We start from the raw sequence: 15,922 nt of genomic DNA, 5'->3' as shown, positions 1-15,922 counted from the left end.
TCCGTTATCTCGTAACAGGAGCGAAATATGTAATGAGTAATGATAATCAATTGCAACGTTCGAATCAGAAGGTAAAAGAGCCATCAGAAGCTAAAAAAAATTAATTTTTATGTAGAAGTATAGACTTTAAAAGCTCATTATCATGTGTTTAAACAATTAATTTATATTTTTTATGTATAAAATTGTGAGGCAAGTTAGAATTCTGATGAATGAGTAGAATTTTGCCGGAATTCGTAATCAATTAAATTTTCCTCAATTATCGATAACATAGATTTATACTGATCTCTTTATAGTTAATATCTCGAGAAAAAAAAAGAAAAAGAAAGAGAGAAAAGGAGAATCAATGCAAAGCTATTTTACAACATATTTCTTAACAGAGATCTCGATTTACAAAAGACATAACATAGCATCGTCAAAAAATATTCGGCACGAGATATTAAATTATGGAAAAGAATCTAAAACTATCACAAACTGCATTCTGAAAATTTTATACGCTGATGACTACTGGACAGCCAACATGGAACAGTCCGTACTCGCTTTTGCGGGATAACAAACAATCAACTGTGTGCTTAGGATACCTTCTACCACCTCGATAGGCAGATCCGGTGGATTTGTATTTGCATGCTTATCACCGAGTCCGGAGTAGATTGTTCCTGCATGCGCATTTACCGTGCTTCGTGCGATAACATATAATGTTTCCCTGCTAAAATTTCGGTGGACCAGTAAATGCAGCGGATGTAAACGTCGTAGGAAAAATTGAATGTCTGCTTGTATTCGTTATCGTACTATTATCACATTCTTGCAATCTTTCGCTACAATGTAATAATTCAAAAATTACATTCTGAATGAAACATCATTAATTCTCCATTTCTTCATATATGTATTATATGTTAACAAATAGTCACAAGAATATTACATAATAAAAATCGTGAAAATTGATAATTTGAAATTTCTATTTTTAGAAACGCATTATCTCGACTAATGGTATTATCTCGAATAATTAAAGTTTATATGTCACGTGTATGCATATTTATTACAGTGTACATAATTTAATAAAATTTTATTGAATTCTATATTTTATTATTTTATCAAATTAGTTTAATTAAAATTTTATATTATTAAATAAAATATATCTCTGTAAAGAGAGTAAAATGACTCGTTTACTACATTATATCTTGAGTCGTCAAATTTTCTAAAGTTCTTTTCTCACATCACATTGAAGAAATCATATATACAACTCGCAAGCTGACTTTGATCTCTTAAGTGCGTCGAAGAATTAACGTATAAATCTTGTTAGTTTCCGATTCATCGCGAACGTGATGATTCATCAACGCTCGACCAATTTCCGATCCATCTTCGTTGCTTCGTACGGCACTCGGTATCGTAACAAGGACCATTAGGTCGACGCATGGCTGGGATTTCGAGAGCCGGACGGAGTTTTGTACAGTCGTCGGAAAATAGCGCGTGCATTCCACCGTTGATGGAGTGCACTCACATAAACGCACGCAGGTGCACCTAATGGCTCCGTATTTACTGGCATAGCTGCAGCAATTATGTAGTCTATTATTAATCGAGAAACAATTTCAGAAAACTCTGATTTCAGAAACTCTTTTTTTATCATTGCACCGTTTAAACATAAATCAAGATATTCTAATTAAAAATGTGAAAAAATGAAAGATCAACAAAGATCATGATATGGAGAGAATGTCGAGAGTTATACATGGAAAACAAACTATTCTTAAATCAACCATAATATACTCATATATTAGGTCATTTAAAAAGTATCCGCGGTTTTTTGTTCAATTTTTGAATGAAAAAACCGCGGATACTTTTTAAATGACCCAATATAAGCAAAAATATTGTAATTTTGCTTCAAAGATATCAGTCTTGATTCGATTGAATTTGTTTTGAAAAAGTATTACTTTGCACTCAATTCAAAACTTGCTCAATCAATAAATCTTACAATATAAATTTAATCAAATCAAGAATTTTTAAAGCAAGACTATAATATTTTTGCTAGAATAGTCTTTTTTTGTGTGTATTAATTACACATTGGAAAATTTGTTAATTAAATTTAATACATTTCACTTGTCCCAAATGAACCACTTAAATTTATGTGTTAATCTGAAACGAATATTAAGAAGATTACACAAATATTATACATAAAAGAATAAATACGAAAAGTAATATTGACACACAGTTTATAAACAAACCGTAGAAACATATATTTTTCAGTAAAATTAACATTTATAATATGAAATTAACACATATTTTATTCATCCACCTTAGAATTATATTTTAAAATACATTATTTTCATGTTATTTGTTAACTTGCTTATAAATTGTGTTATTCTGACTAAGAACTGCTGGAACATCAGTTTAACACAAACTATTTAAATAACATAATCACATTATATTAAATTAACAATTCAAATATGTTAAAAATTCAGCACAACTTTTGACAAGAACCTGAGCGGATCGTTTCCAACATAAATACAATAATAAATAAATGTTTTTTTGCTGTGTGTCTCACACAAAATGCAAACGAAATAACGTAATTAATTTGCCTCCATGAGATACGGTGGAACTTTTCATTTTCTCACGACGGCACGACATGTGATTACAGGTCGCGGTTGGCATTCCGGATAATATTTGTCGGCGGGATCGGAACTCGCGCAATCAAGTTCCGCAATATCGACGGGCTGCCGGTGAGGAAACGAGACAATTGACCCAGCGGTGGCGGCGGTCGCAAAGTTTGCTCGCCCGCTTCGCGAACGGGCACCACGTTCCATCGCCTATTGTATCAGACGGTCCCCCGCGACTATCACGGTACCGGCAGCGTATTTGAGTTTCGAATGTGAACCCCCTCCCCCTCCTTCGTGACAAATCGTCGTGGTAAGAACGGCACCGTGCTCGCGCTCTTCGAATTCCGTCCTAATTTCTGAGCGAATGACGACAAACGGCGATGAAATCAGTAACCGTCGAGAAAAGTTCCACACGGTATTCGTTTGATTGATGAAGCGCCGACGCTAACGGCGATTCAATCTCGTCCGGCGATAATAAGGACCATTTTCGATCGACGGTCTGATTTGTACGCAGCTATCACAATTGCCCGCCCGCAGTATTTGCAGAATAATTAGTATACAAAAAAAGATTGTTTTTAATTACTTTTAATCAGACAAGATCTGATTAAAGATTGATTTCTTATAAGTTTTCGGACGACGCAAGTTTAATTTTATTAACGTATGTTGGGTTTCCGAAGTAATTGAAGTTTAAATGTGCAAAAATGCTATTTTTGCGATATTTGACATTTTTTTCTAAAAAAAAGTTAAAGTTAATTTTGAAATTGTGATAAAAAATCATGTATCATCTTTTATAAAATACGTTTTTTAAACGTTCAGTATCTTTTCAGCCATGGCATGTTACGAAGAATTTAAATACAAGGTTTTCTAAGATAGCGAATTTTTCGTCTACGATAAAGTAGAATACAAAGTAGAAATACTTACAGTTTGAAACTGTCGATGTACACTGTAATTTATCGTTATAGATTCCATAATATGTACATATATCTATACAGGATGTTTTATTTTAATTCTAGCTATACAAAATCTCAGTGCAATTTGCTAAACCAAGATTTTTTTCGTGTTTCTGAACTTTTTTTTCTTTGAACTTATAATCTCCGTAGCTCCTTAATTCTACCGACTTTTATATATCATGGACTTATTTTTTAATCAATTCTCCATCGATTGAAAAAAAAAAATTAAAATATGTCCATTTTTGAAAGTTACGATAACAAATATGGTTGGGATCTCAGTGTATATATCAAGATATATCACGGGAAAAAAAAGTATATAATTAGAGTTAATTATCATCTACTTCGAATAATATCTTGGAAAAATGCATTTTCAAAAAAAAAAATGTTACAAACAAAAATCATACGATTTATGTATGTATACTGATAGTCACAAATTAGAAACTGTATATGACTTCATTATAGGCGGAAAATTTTTTATATCTTAGAAAAACCTTGTACTTAAATTCTTCATAATATAGCTAAAAAATAAGATATTGAAATAAAAAAAACGTATTTTATAGAAAATGAATGATACATTCAAATCGGAATTTCAAAATAATCTTCTTTACAAAAAAAAGCCAAATATCAACAAAAAAGCCATTTTTAAACATTGAATCTCAATTAACCTGACATGCTGAAATTTTTTGGCTTACGGCATTATTTTCAGCATTCAAAAATCTATAAGAATTATTTAATTCGACTCAAAGAGTAACCTTTTGTTGTAAATTATCCGTCCAGACGCATTAAATAAGTTGGAAATAAAAAAATTTTAAATTTAATGATAAAAAGCAGTTAAAAATTTCAAAGACGATATCCATATTCGATACCGCTGATGAATAATCAGAATTTCGCAACATTCAATCATCTCTTTGTTAATTATTTAGCTAAAAGTCAATCAATTAATTTAAAAACCAGTAATTTATACATCAAGAAGAAATCGATTCTTGATTAATGCAATGAGAGAAAAATGTCAAAATATTGCAAAGCGAATGTTAAAATGTTGCTTACACATTTTCTTCGATATTTATTAATTATGAAAAAATTTGATTACGAAATATAATGATTGATAACGAAATATACATTTCTGTGAAATATAATTGTAAACAAATAAAATATATGGCTTTTATTTGTTACAGGAATAAAATTTTATATCGCCGTATTTAAATAAAGATTTAATTCAGCAAAATAAATATATTTTCCACAAATAAATTTTTAAGTATCTTTTTTCAGTATTTAATGTATAATATTTTCAATATATTTTCTCAATCGACAACATTTAAATTATAATATTTGTATTATTTGGTTATCTATTCGTTACATATTTACAAAGGTGCAAAAAAATATTAATGGGCAATCCACAGCAGTTTGATGATTTTAAAAATCCTGAAATTTGGTAATAACTAGTTTCTCTACTATGATAACTGATACCTGTTCTGATAATCACACATGATGTTACAAGATATCCCAACAGTGTCGAATGTCACAGTGGACACAATGGTGTCCATTATCGTGGCACTCGACGCGTTCTTCTCTCTTGCTAAAAAGTGGAAGATAGACACGCATTTTTACGAAGATAATAAAATCCTCTCTGATAGCGAGATTAAATCATCTTTGTGAAAGAATTAGCAATCTTTGAAATTCAGCTTTCCACATATACACGAAATGACATTGAAAGAAAACATGTTGGAAGTACATCAGGGAAATGCAAATCGAGAAAGTATAAATATTTATAAACGAAAGAAAACCTGCAGTTGCGTAACAGCGCAGTTACATTTATTAAACGCGAAGCGGTCTCACGAAGAGTGCTTCAACTATCGCAATTAGTTTCCCGCTCGTGCCGTCTGGGTAATTAACTCTTGTAAATGAAAGTTTTATTAACAGCCGCTTCTCCCGGATTGCACCGGTACGAATAACTCATCCGGTATAATAAATGCTCTCCAAACGCGTAAGTACGCTTAAATGTCGAGTCGTTTGGACGTGCCACGTAACAAGCGCAATGAGAAGTAGTAGGCAAATTTAACTGGTCACTCGCAAAAATATTGACGGATATTGCCTTTGCTCCGTTAAAAAAAAAGTATTGATTAATCCCTATATTGAGGCGAAGAGATAATTACGATTACAAAAGTGCGTCATTAATTATCACATGCTTACACATATAAAAGTATTTTACTCAAGTAGAAAACAAATAAGAAATTAGCCAGCAATTGGCCAAAAATTTTTGACCAGTTATCTAGTTATTGGTCGCAGTTTTGTATATTTATTATATAGTATCTGGTTAGTCTGGACGACGGCTTGGGATGATATAACTGAAGTAAATCTAGCCAGTTCGTGACCTAACAGTTCCTAACAGTTTCTAACCAGTTCGTAATCAGTTTATGGACAGTTTCTAATAAACAAAATTTGTCATAAAACAAGAGTTGAATTTAATGTATTTATTCTTAATTACTTTTTTATAGCAGCAATTTGAATTTTACATTTTAGTAACAGTATATTCTATGTCCTATAATAATATATTATTATTAACGTATTTGTTCGAAAGTAATAATAATTATAAATGATGAAGAAAAGTATAAACGAATTATCCTTTTTTTTTATTTCTACTAATTACTTAAAAACATTTATTATTATTAAATTAAATTATTAAAAAAAAACTGATATTTCAAGTTTTTCTAGGCAAAAATTGGCTGTCATTTATTGATTAGTTTTTGCCGTTTCTTAACCAAGATTTCCTGATCAATTATTGACAGCGATCAATTTCTTCCAAATATTTTTCTACTTGGATAATTATTTGTCGAATTATCATTTAACATATAATGTGCAATCCGTGTTTTCATTTTTTTGATCTTATGATCGTATATGAGGTCGCAGTTTTGCTTACTCATTATGTAGATAAATGATAAAAGATAAAGTCACCGTGATTTGCCAACTCATTAACATAAGATTAACATTCATCGTTGAGGTCAGAATAGCTCCGCCATAACGGTCACGTTAACTTCGAACAAACGGTATTCAAGAATTAAATAGAATCATGTGCTTATATGACATCTTCAACTTTAAATGATTCTGGAATACCAATCCTATAAATAAAAAGATACGTGTGCTTTTAAACAAACCGTGTTTTTACACCAGTACTAAGACAGTAGAGAGAAAACATTGCATTTGAATAATTTTAATATCCTGCATCCTAAATAGAGAGAGAAAGCAAATAGAATAAAATAGAAAAGAAAAGACTAGAAAGTTTTCAATAATCTAAAACTATATCCTCAAGTATACAAAATCGTTTCGCATAAATAAGAAGGAAAACACTGAAAAAAACCTACATTGTATGTTGCACAATATCTAAATTATTCAGATATGCAGATTCAATTTATTCACACTTGATACCGAAGGAAGAAAAATACCCGGTAACGTTGTTAAATTTAAACGTCCCTGTTTCCACAGATTGAAAATCTGCGAACCATCGCGACCGGAAGGATAGAGAGCGCAACGGGGGTGAGATAGGGAAGGAGGGGTAAGTACGATCGTAGGTATCGCGAATGTCTGGCACAAACGGGTCGTGAAAACGAGTTGAGAAACTCCTCCTGCGTGCGGCGCTTTCGAACCCCCAGCGGGCGTCGACAGCCGAAGGGACGAGAGAGGATGTGAGAGACGAGGGTAACGAGGCTCGTAACCGAATTTCCAGATCGTCCGCTTCTCGACGATCCTTCTTCCGGAGACGCGCGTCGCCGGGATCCCATTCTCGCGAAGTGGAGCGAGAGATTATGCATTGAACCGCTCCCTCCGTTCGAAGGACGGAGAAGTGCCACTGATTGCCTGAGTTTCGCATCGGAGGTGACGACACGCTCAACGGGGGAGGGAATCGTCGTGTTCGCGGATTACCCGCCGGCGACGCCACGACGAGAACGCGGTTGGAAATCACGAACAGAGAGAAGAGAGCAACTTTAGAAACCAAATAAAAATTAAATCATTAATTAGAGTCGACGCTCTTCTAATTTGTGATATTCCTCTTATAATCTCTTTATTACTTTGAATACACACATTTTAGCTTTCGGAGAGAAAAAAAATGAACTATTAATAGTTACAATTCTTCCTTTTTTCTCTCTGGAAGCCAAAATGTGTGTATTTAAAGTATTGTAGAAAGAATTGTAAGAGGAATACCACAAATGAGAGGAACGTTGCTCTAATTACACTGTATTGGAAATACAAGTAGATATGTATTTTTGTAATGTGTGTAATAAAATGAGAGAAAATAAAAAATTTTTAATAAAACAAAAGAAAAAAATTAAAATATAGGTCCTTTTGGATTAAAATATTTTAGAAATTAATGTCGTAATAAACAATTAATAATTAAATATAAAAATTAAGAATTGAATATAAAATGATTAGAAATTGATTATGTATCTGAAAAATTATAAATTGGCTACTTTCACTATCTAGACTGCCGAAACAAGCATCGCCCAAACTGAGAAAAATCTAAATAGTAACTAATATTCCTGGCTAATTACTGACTATATTCTGGCTTATTTTCTACTCAGGAATTCTTTTGGGATAATTCAAAATTAACTTTTTATACAAATGTTAAGGCTAATTCTACAATGTGCTCTTTGTTTCCTGTTTCTTGCTGTTTGTCTCTGTTTGTTTCTTGCCTTTTTGGTCAATAAGACAAGAGACAAACGGCAAGAAACAGAAAACAAAAAGCACATTCTAGAATTAGCCTAAGAGATGCTTTCTATTATAGTTAATCATTGTGAAACATCAATGGAACATCATAGAATTTAGAATTTTATTAATAATAAACTAATATTCAGTGCAGCTACTCTAGTTCTTTGTTAAAATTGTGTATAGATTGCGTATTGAGAGTGCAATGTAAAACTATCTTCGACGGTTGCTTTCAATTTTTGTACGATATTTTAGCGACTGATATTTAAACCGAAATTTTGGTGACGACGGCGAGATTGTTGCAAGCCGTTCCATGGAAGTTCTGGACATCGTCGCTCGACTGTTGTTACAAGATTTTTGGCGTCAGATGGTCGACGTGCTCGACACTTTTTCTACGTAGTTTCTCAACAACGGGTCCGGCAGCTTTTCGATATTTTTCAACGCCGTCAACACCATCCCTCTTAAATACTCGTTCCTCGGCTCATCCGAGCGCGTGGACGAAGATGAAGTGGCGTTCGATCCCTGAGAACCGAGTTATACCGGAAATTCGATGCTCTCAGCACTTTCGTCACGCTGAACCCTCTAGGAGGGCGAGAGACGGGAGAGACGAGGGATTGAAACCCCGAAAGTTCGCTGCCGGCAATTAAGGACCGCTCCTCGAACGTCGAGAGTCATCCGATCGGACACCGCGGAAGCCGCAGGCATCCTTAATAAGGATGTTACATGGACAGGCGAACGGCGACTCCTCCGGAATTCCTTCTGCCATTTAACTCTCTTACCACACGAGTTTTATTTTTACTCAACTAACCTCGTCGCAAAATGTAAACGAGAATAACGGCTTTATCTGCTACATTAAATCACGATATATCATATAGGGTCATAACTTCGATATTTACGTTGCAAAAGTCAGAAAAAATTGAGGAAATGTGAAAGTAATTTGCATGCAACCAATCTGTATACCTTTATATTATATTATATTATATTAGTATTGTATTACAATTTTGATTTTAAAAAACTACATAGTAAAAAACATTTTATATTTGTGTTAGAAACGGTCCACTTAAATCTTTGTTAAACACACTTTTGTGTTGAATTTTTTATATATTCGAGTGTTAATTTAACACAATGTAATTAGATTATTTAAATAATTCGTGTTAAATTGATATTTATCATTTCTTAGTGCTGTATATAAAGAATACAAATGGCTTGATAGTTATTGATACATAAGAGGGGTTGTGCAATCAAGGGGTTGTACAATAGCAACAGAGAATAAGAATTTCAATCAATCAGAAATTATGCACTATGGAATACATAATTTCTGATAAGTTGAAATTCTTATTCCCTGTTTCTATTCTTTGATTATACGCAGCCCCTAAGTGTGGAGGGACAATAAACAATGGAAAATATGCTTATTTTTTGTATTTGTTCAGGTTGATGTCTTGTATGTATCCGACTTATTTGGGAAATACGGCATTTTTAACGGGCAGGATTTATGCCCAAAGTACATAAAGTGCTCAAACTGAATTTAGTGAATTAAATGCAATAAATGCATTGTATGAAACATGTGTCTCATATCATAATATTTGTAATATGTATCCAAAAAAAGAGATTAAAATTATTATATATTACTTCATATATACTTATCATTCTTATTAATCAAACTTTGTAAACATATTTTAATTACTGTGTCATTTTGCCTTATTTCTAAGCATTATATTTAAATTTGCTGTACATTTCACTTAATAATCATATATTTCATCTCTATGAGACATACAGCAAAAATGCAAAGGTTTTAAAGTATTTTATATAAAAAATAAATATAAAATACAAAATATAAAAAATAAATATTTCGGATTCTTGACATTTTTTCATAATAATAAACAGTATAAAGTTTTTATTAACAAAAAACAATGAAATAATTTATTTTCAAACACAGTGAATAGTACTTGATAAATTAAGTTTTTGATAGGTGCGGCGTATCTATATACCGAATTGTTACCCTAACAATTCCGCAAAAATTATTAATTGCGTAATGCGGTTGTGCGAAAAATATTATAAAGGTATGTCATATACTCGAGATGTTATCCGGTACAACATAACTGGAGAGGAATTAAATAAATCCGAATTATATTCACATTACACAGAAAATGAAAGGACTTCGGGATTCGGGAAACGGCTATAGTTTTCCGCATGACTGTGACAATAAAAACGACGACATCATCCGCCGACAATAAAAATGGCGGACGAGACAGTCGATGAAAGGCGATTTAAGTTCGATTATTTTCTCTCGACGCGCGGCGGCCGTCGCTCTTGTACAGGAAAGCTACGAAAATGCTCTTATCGCAAAGAGGATTTTCCTAACACCATCCGCCAAATCTTCCATGTCGGACGTACACGAAGGGTAAGCATCTCCCTCTAATTCTTCGCCTCTCTCATCCCCTTCCCACGTTTGCACATGCATATCCTCGCACACGCCATCGCAGCATCCGACCTCTCCAACGCCCGATCTCTCTTCCCGCGATGCTTTACAGTTTATTCCTCCACCGATAGAATCCGAAATGAACGGTCAGCGGTTTCACTGGGAGATGAAATGTCCGAAACGACTGAGTAACGATGACAAATCGTCGAAGGGATTCATTCTAAATGATCGTATTTGACTTTGAAGCGATATAATTTCCCGCAGTTGAGCAATCTAATTTTTACGATCAATTTGAATTAATAATGCTAATTTTTAAAAGATAAGTGGTAATAGATAAATTGTTTAATATATCATTTTAAATTGAAATTATTTATTGGCGCATTATTATGGATATATTCAACATGTATGAGGAAAATACTGGCGGATTATCGTAGATAGAATATTACATTTTATATTTTTTATATTTTATATTTTCCTATTTAATCTATAGTTGCGATTTTATTACAAAAGTATAAAGCAGTGCAAATACTTCAAATATAAAAAAAAGCCCTTTTGAATATATTGAATGTATCATTTAATTTAAATTTTCGTACGAGGTAATATTTATATGTAATCAGGATAAATAATGAAATTGTAATGATTGAAATTTCAAATGATTTGTTACATCATTAAATATGCATACATTTATTATAGACGTAACTAAATGAACAACAAAATGCAAGCAAATAATGCTTGTGTGGGGGTTTAGCGAATCCCATCGTTACCATCTCTGAGTAATCAGGTAAAATGAGATATTGAAGTAGGATTTAAAATTAAACTTGATTTGTTTATTAATAAATATTTATTCAAGTACGATTTCTCTCTGAATATTTTTCTCCTAACACATATTCAGTAAAAATGTGCAAAACATCGTTATTTTTGTTTTTGCTTGCAATTCAATAACGCAAGGAATAAAACATATGTAATTCAGAAAATTCGGATAATTTATAAAATATATATGAATATATAATCGTTATAAAATTGATGAAACATTTCTCTCTCCCTTGGTCACTCATCGTTTCCAAATCAATATCGTGTTTTCATGTACCTACATTTTTTATTCACGATAAAATCGGAAATCGGTTAATCAGTTTGAATCGCACTACATATCTTTTTCAAATATCCGAAAAGGTATTTCATCGAAAACGCGTGCGTGGCTTTTTAATTCTTTTAAATTCTTTTTGTTGGCCTAATTACGAAACTTTAATAAAATTCGAAGAGAGAAAAGTCTATTATGTATATCAATATAATATATTTAAGTATTATTTAAATTACGAAACCGCTAAGTTTTCTTTCTGCAAAAGGGACAGCAAACTTCTTCTTGACGAACATTCGTCCCACTGATACATCTTACTATGAAGATGAAACTGATATAACTTTGGGAAAAGGAAAGGGGAGAACTTGAAGTTTAAATTTAAATTGAGATAGAAGTCATGTATCGGGATACACAGAAATAACTCGCAAGAAACCTATGACGTTGAAGGCGAACGAAAGTTACCATCAGTCACAAATAGGAGAAAAATAAAACGTTTTAATGTAACTCAATCTCCATGTAACTCAATAAAAATTAACTAATTAAAAAAGATGAAAAAAAAATATCTAGAGACACAATAACAATCTAAACATGAAGATATTGATATATTATTAACGTTCATCAAATTTGCTTAAGGTTGTGTGTGCACACACATATACACGTAATATTCTACAATCAATTTAGCTTGCATAGATTACATGGCAAAAATAGCGACTCATCTTTTGTTAACTTTTCTTGGATATTTCTCATAATTCCTTCTATCATGAAATACATCTACTTTTTAAAGAAAGTCGTCTGTATTACCGAAATCATATAATTTTTGTATAACAAATACTTTTTTTTCCACATTCGAAAATCCTTTTCCACGATTAAAGTTTACAGAAAAACTGCAAGAGATAACAATTGTTAATTTTCTTCTCGTAAAGCTCTAAGAATTATTTTAGAATTTTTTTAGAATTTTTTAATACCATAATTTCTTATAAAAATGAGAAAATGTAGTACTAAAAAGTTGATAAAAAATTCTGAAAAAATTCGTAGAGTTCTATGAGAAGAAAATAAACAAGTTTTGTCTTTTGCAGTTTTTCTGTAAAGTTGATAGTATTTGAGTAAAAATTATTGAAGACGAATTTTCGGCAATTTTTAGTAATTAATATCTTGTTAACTATTGCGAAAATTGCAAAATGGTAGAGTACATTTTCTTCTCAATTTAGTCCATTCTGCCTCTATGCGAAAGATTTATCATTATTTTCCAAATACATAAACTGTATACATAAAGTTATAATATATGAGCACATGTGTATATACATTTGTACATGCATATATTCTGCAATACACTCTACTTTTTTGTTAATTTTATAATCAAACTATTGTTTTCTAAATAAAACTAACTTTAAGACTATTTTTATGGAAGGCCACATTACCATCTATGTTCCTCTTCGATTCGCCATTATGCAATATTGTTACATTTTTATTAATAGTGTCCTAAGTAATAAATATAATATTTCATAATTTTGAGTCCAGAATCGGTTCAACAACATTTTAATAAATGTAATTGTAAAGTTTTAAACTTAAATATTCATTATTAACCTAATAAACCAAGTTATCGTATAAAATATAACTGGAGTATCACCTTTTCTTCTATTAAATAGTACTAAAAACACAAAAAAATGTTTTAAACATTTGTTTTAAATTGTTTAAAAAAGAAACAAAATAACCCTGTGTGATAATATATAAAGACATGTCGATGAAAAAAACTACGACTTCTAGTAACTTCGTAGGAGTTCAAGCTTCGCTTTAGGATCCCCTTAAGGCTATTCAAATATGTATTAAACTTCACTTCAATTCTAATAAAATTTAATAGAGGTTTTTTTTAACAAAGTATTATTTTTACTGAATATTGTTAATTAATGAAAACAATTAAATAAGTAGAGTGTATATTCTAGAGAAATTAATGTGCAACAATGCGGTATATTTTTTATGTCTTTCTGCATAATAAACAATGAATGCAATAAAAATATAGTGCATTTGATAAAACCAACAGTTTTTTATATGTTCTAATAATTTGCTCGAATCAATGATCTTTGTACACATCGTTATACATGTATAGTTGTACATCGTCATTGCGAGGCACTCTCTATGGCATACGCAGACAATTAATAGCTTTATCGATAAAACCACGTGTGAAATTTGTGGTGTACTTCTCTTTCGTTGTTATAAAAACAAATTCACGTTGAAACGTTACGCAAATATAAACACTACTGGATTGTCTTTCTATACATGCAAATGCAACAGGCATATTCTGAAACGATAAACAATGTAACAAGTGTCTTTCAATGTTATGTTAATAAATTGTTCGATTAATATTTAGACAGAAAACTCCATTTTAATTATCGCATTTCGTAAATAAATGAACAGTAGTATCAAAGTCCAATGTCAAAATTGTGCTATTTTCAATTCTTGTTTAAAAAATTCACGTCCCAAAGATAAGTGCACCGAAAAAACTCTTAATTTCTTTCCTTGTATTCAAAGAAATTAAGATTTTTTTTTCCAGTGTGACTATTTAATATATTTAATTTCATAAATCATTCGAAATAGTACTTCAATTCCTCGCATTTTTGTAGATTTCTTCCAGCAGCATTTTTACGTTCTCTCTTTTTTTTTTTTGCCCACAACAAACGATCGATAATTCAGAAATGCTCCCAAGAAGTTAAAAATGGGGGAAAAAATGATCTCTTGACGTTCGTAGCCGCGTTACAGAGTTATGCCGTTTCCCAAACCGCAACCGCGACGGCGATTGTTTCCTCACGTCAGTCGGAAAATCCTTTTCTACGCGCGGGTGCGATGATGAATAAAAATGCCAGGCTCACATACGCTTCGAAAACGCGCACGACACGCGCGCATCGCCGACATTATTAAATTCCTTTCTATATTACGTTTTCTCGGGGAGCGAATGTAATCTTCCGGCCGTTTGCCCGGGCTTCTACTACCCTCTGCGAACCGGAAGAAAAGGATTTTCCTTTCGCCCGCCTGCAGGTAATAAATACACCTCTTAAACAAATTGCCACGACCATTTGACATCATGCGCGTCGGCCCGACGATCTAATAACAATCACGTACAAGAATGCGCAGCATGTAGATCCACCTCTTTACTATACTCATGCACCTCGTTCAGTCCGGCCCTCGTTACTCGTCCGTCGCATCTCTCCCGCCGATGAATGGAAACTTACGTCGACCGGATATTGGAATTTCCTCGACGAATTATACCCGAAGCTTAATCCCGTCATTTGCAAATTGCTTCCAGACAGACAAATATTTGGAAATAATAGCTTGCGAATCGAATTTGTGAATTAACGATGTTATCTTGTAATAATGGAAAATATAGAGATTGTAAAGTAAAAGGCCAGTAAAAGATTGATCTTTTCTGTCGAAAACATCCTGATAAAATAATTGACACCATAACATATATTTTTGTTAATTGATTGTAAAATTTTATCCATTTATAAAATACGATATTATAAAAAATAAAAACTTTTATTTGAAATTCAATAATAGAATAACATTGTTTGCCTAATATTAATGTATATAAAATTACTATTTTAATTCTTATACGTACAGTTATAATAACTTTAAAATGAAAATATGATAAATTTCCCTCGTAATAGCAGATTCGATTTCGAGTTCGATAACGGGGACAATATTCTAACTACATCAACCGATCTCGGGATCGATATATGCATTGGCTTGTGACACGCCCGAAGCGCACCGATCCTGATGTGCGTACGGCTGATACGCATGTATGCGCACACGAGTTCACACACACGCACGTAATCGCGTCGTCAATTGGATCCCCTCGCTAGGGATGGATGGAATCGAGCTCAATATGTAATCATGAATCTGAATCAATTCAATGGCCAAGTGTCGTTGCATTGAAATCGCGTGTGATATTCAGAAAAATTGCTGTTTCATTCGGTGTATTATATTGTACTTACGAAGTACTTCGCTTGCGAGGGGTGCTTGGTACAATCAAGCTCCTATTGAAAGTCAGAACTGGTTGTTTCCACGATTCATAAAAATGTGTTATAAATACGTCAAATTTTGTGAGAATCAGCATTCAATGGAAATACTCGAACCTTATTGAACTGTGTGATGAATTATGTGAAAGAAAGATTGTTTTTTTATAGAGAAGAGATGATTTTTT

General features: G+C 32.3%; 1 protein-coding gene and 1 long non-coding RNA gene across 4 annotated transcripts in view; one reads left to right on the top strand and one right to left on the bottom strand.

Annotated features, from left to right (window-relative positions):
- The window catches only part of Cad87A (cadherin 87A), a 271,251-nt gene that overhangs the window by 111,622 nt on the left and 143,707 nt on the right, over window positions 1-15,922 (bottom strand). The window lies entirely within an intron of this gene.
- On the top strand, window positions 1,956-14,178 carry LOC147907523 (uncharacterized). Its single transcript, XR_015547120.1, has 2 exons — window positions 1,956-5,519; window positions 7,016-14,178. It is a non-coding gene; the product is annotated as an uncharacterized LOC147907523 (long non-coding RNA).

This window comes from Acromyrmex echinatior, chromosome 13 (genome assembly GCF_024713525.1).
Source record: "Acromyrmex echinatior isolate Ae372 chromosome 13, ASM2471352v2, whole genome shotgun sequence".
Classification (NCBI taxonomy): domain Eukaryota; kingdom Metazoa; phylum Arthropoda; class Insecta; order Hymenoptera; family Formicidae; genus Acromyrmex; species Acromyrmex echinatior.
Note: the sequence above shows the minus strand (reverse complement) of the source record. Positions and strands in the feature narration are given on the sequence as shown.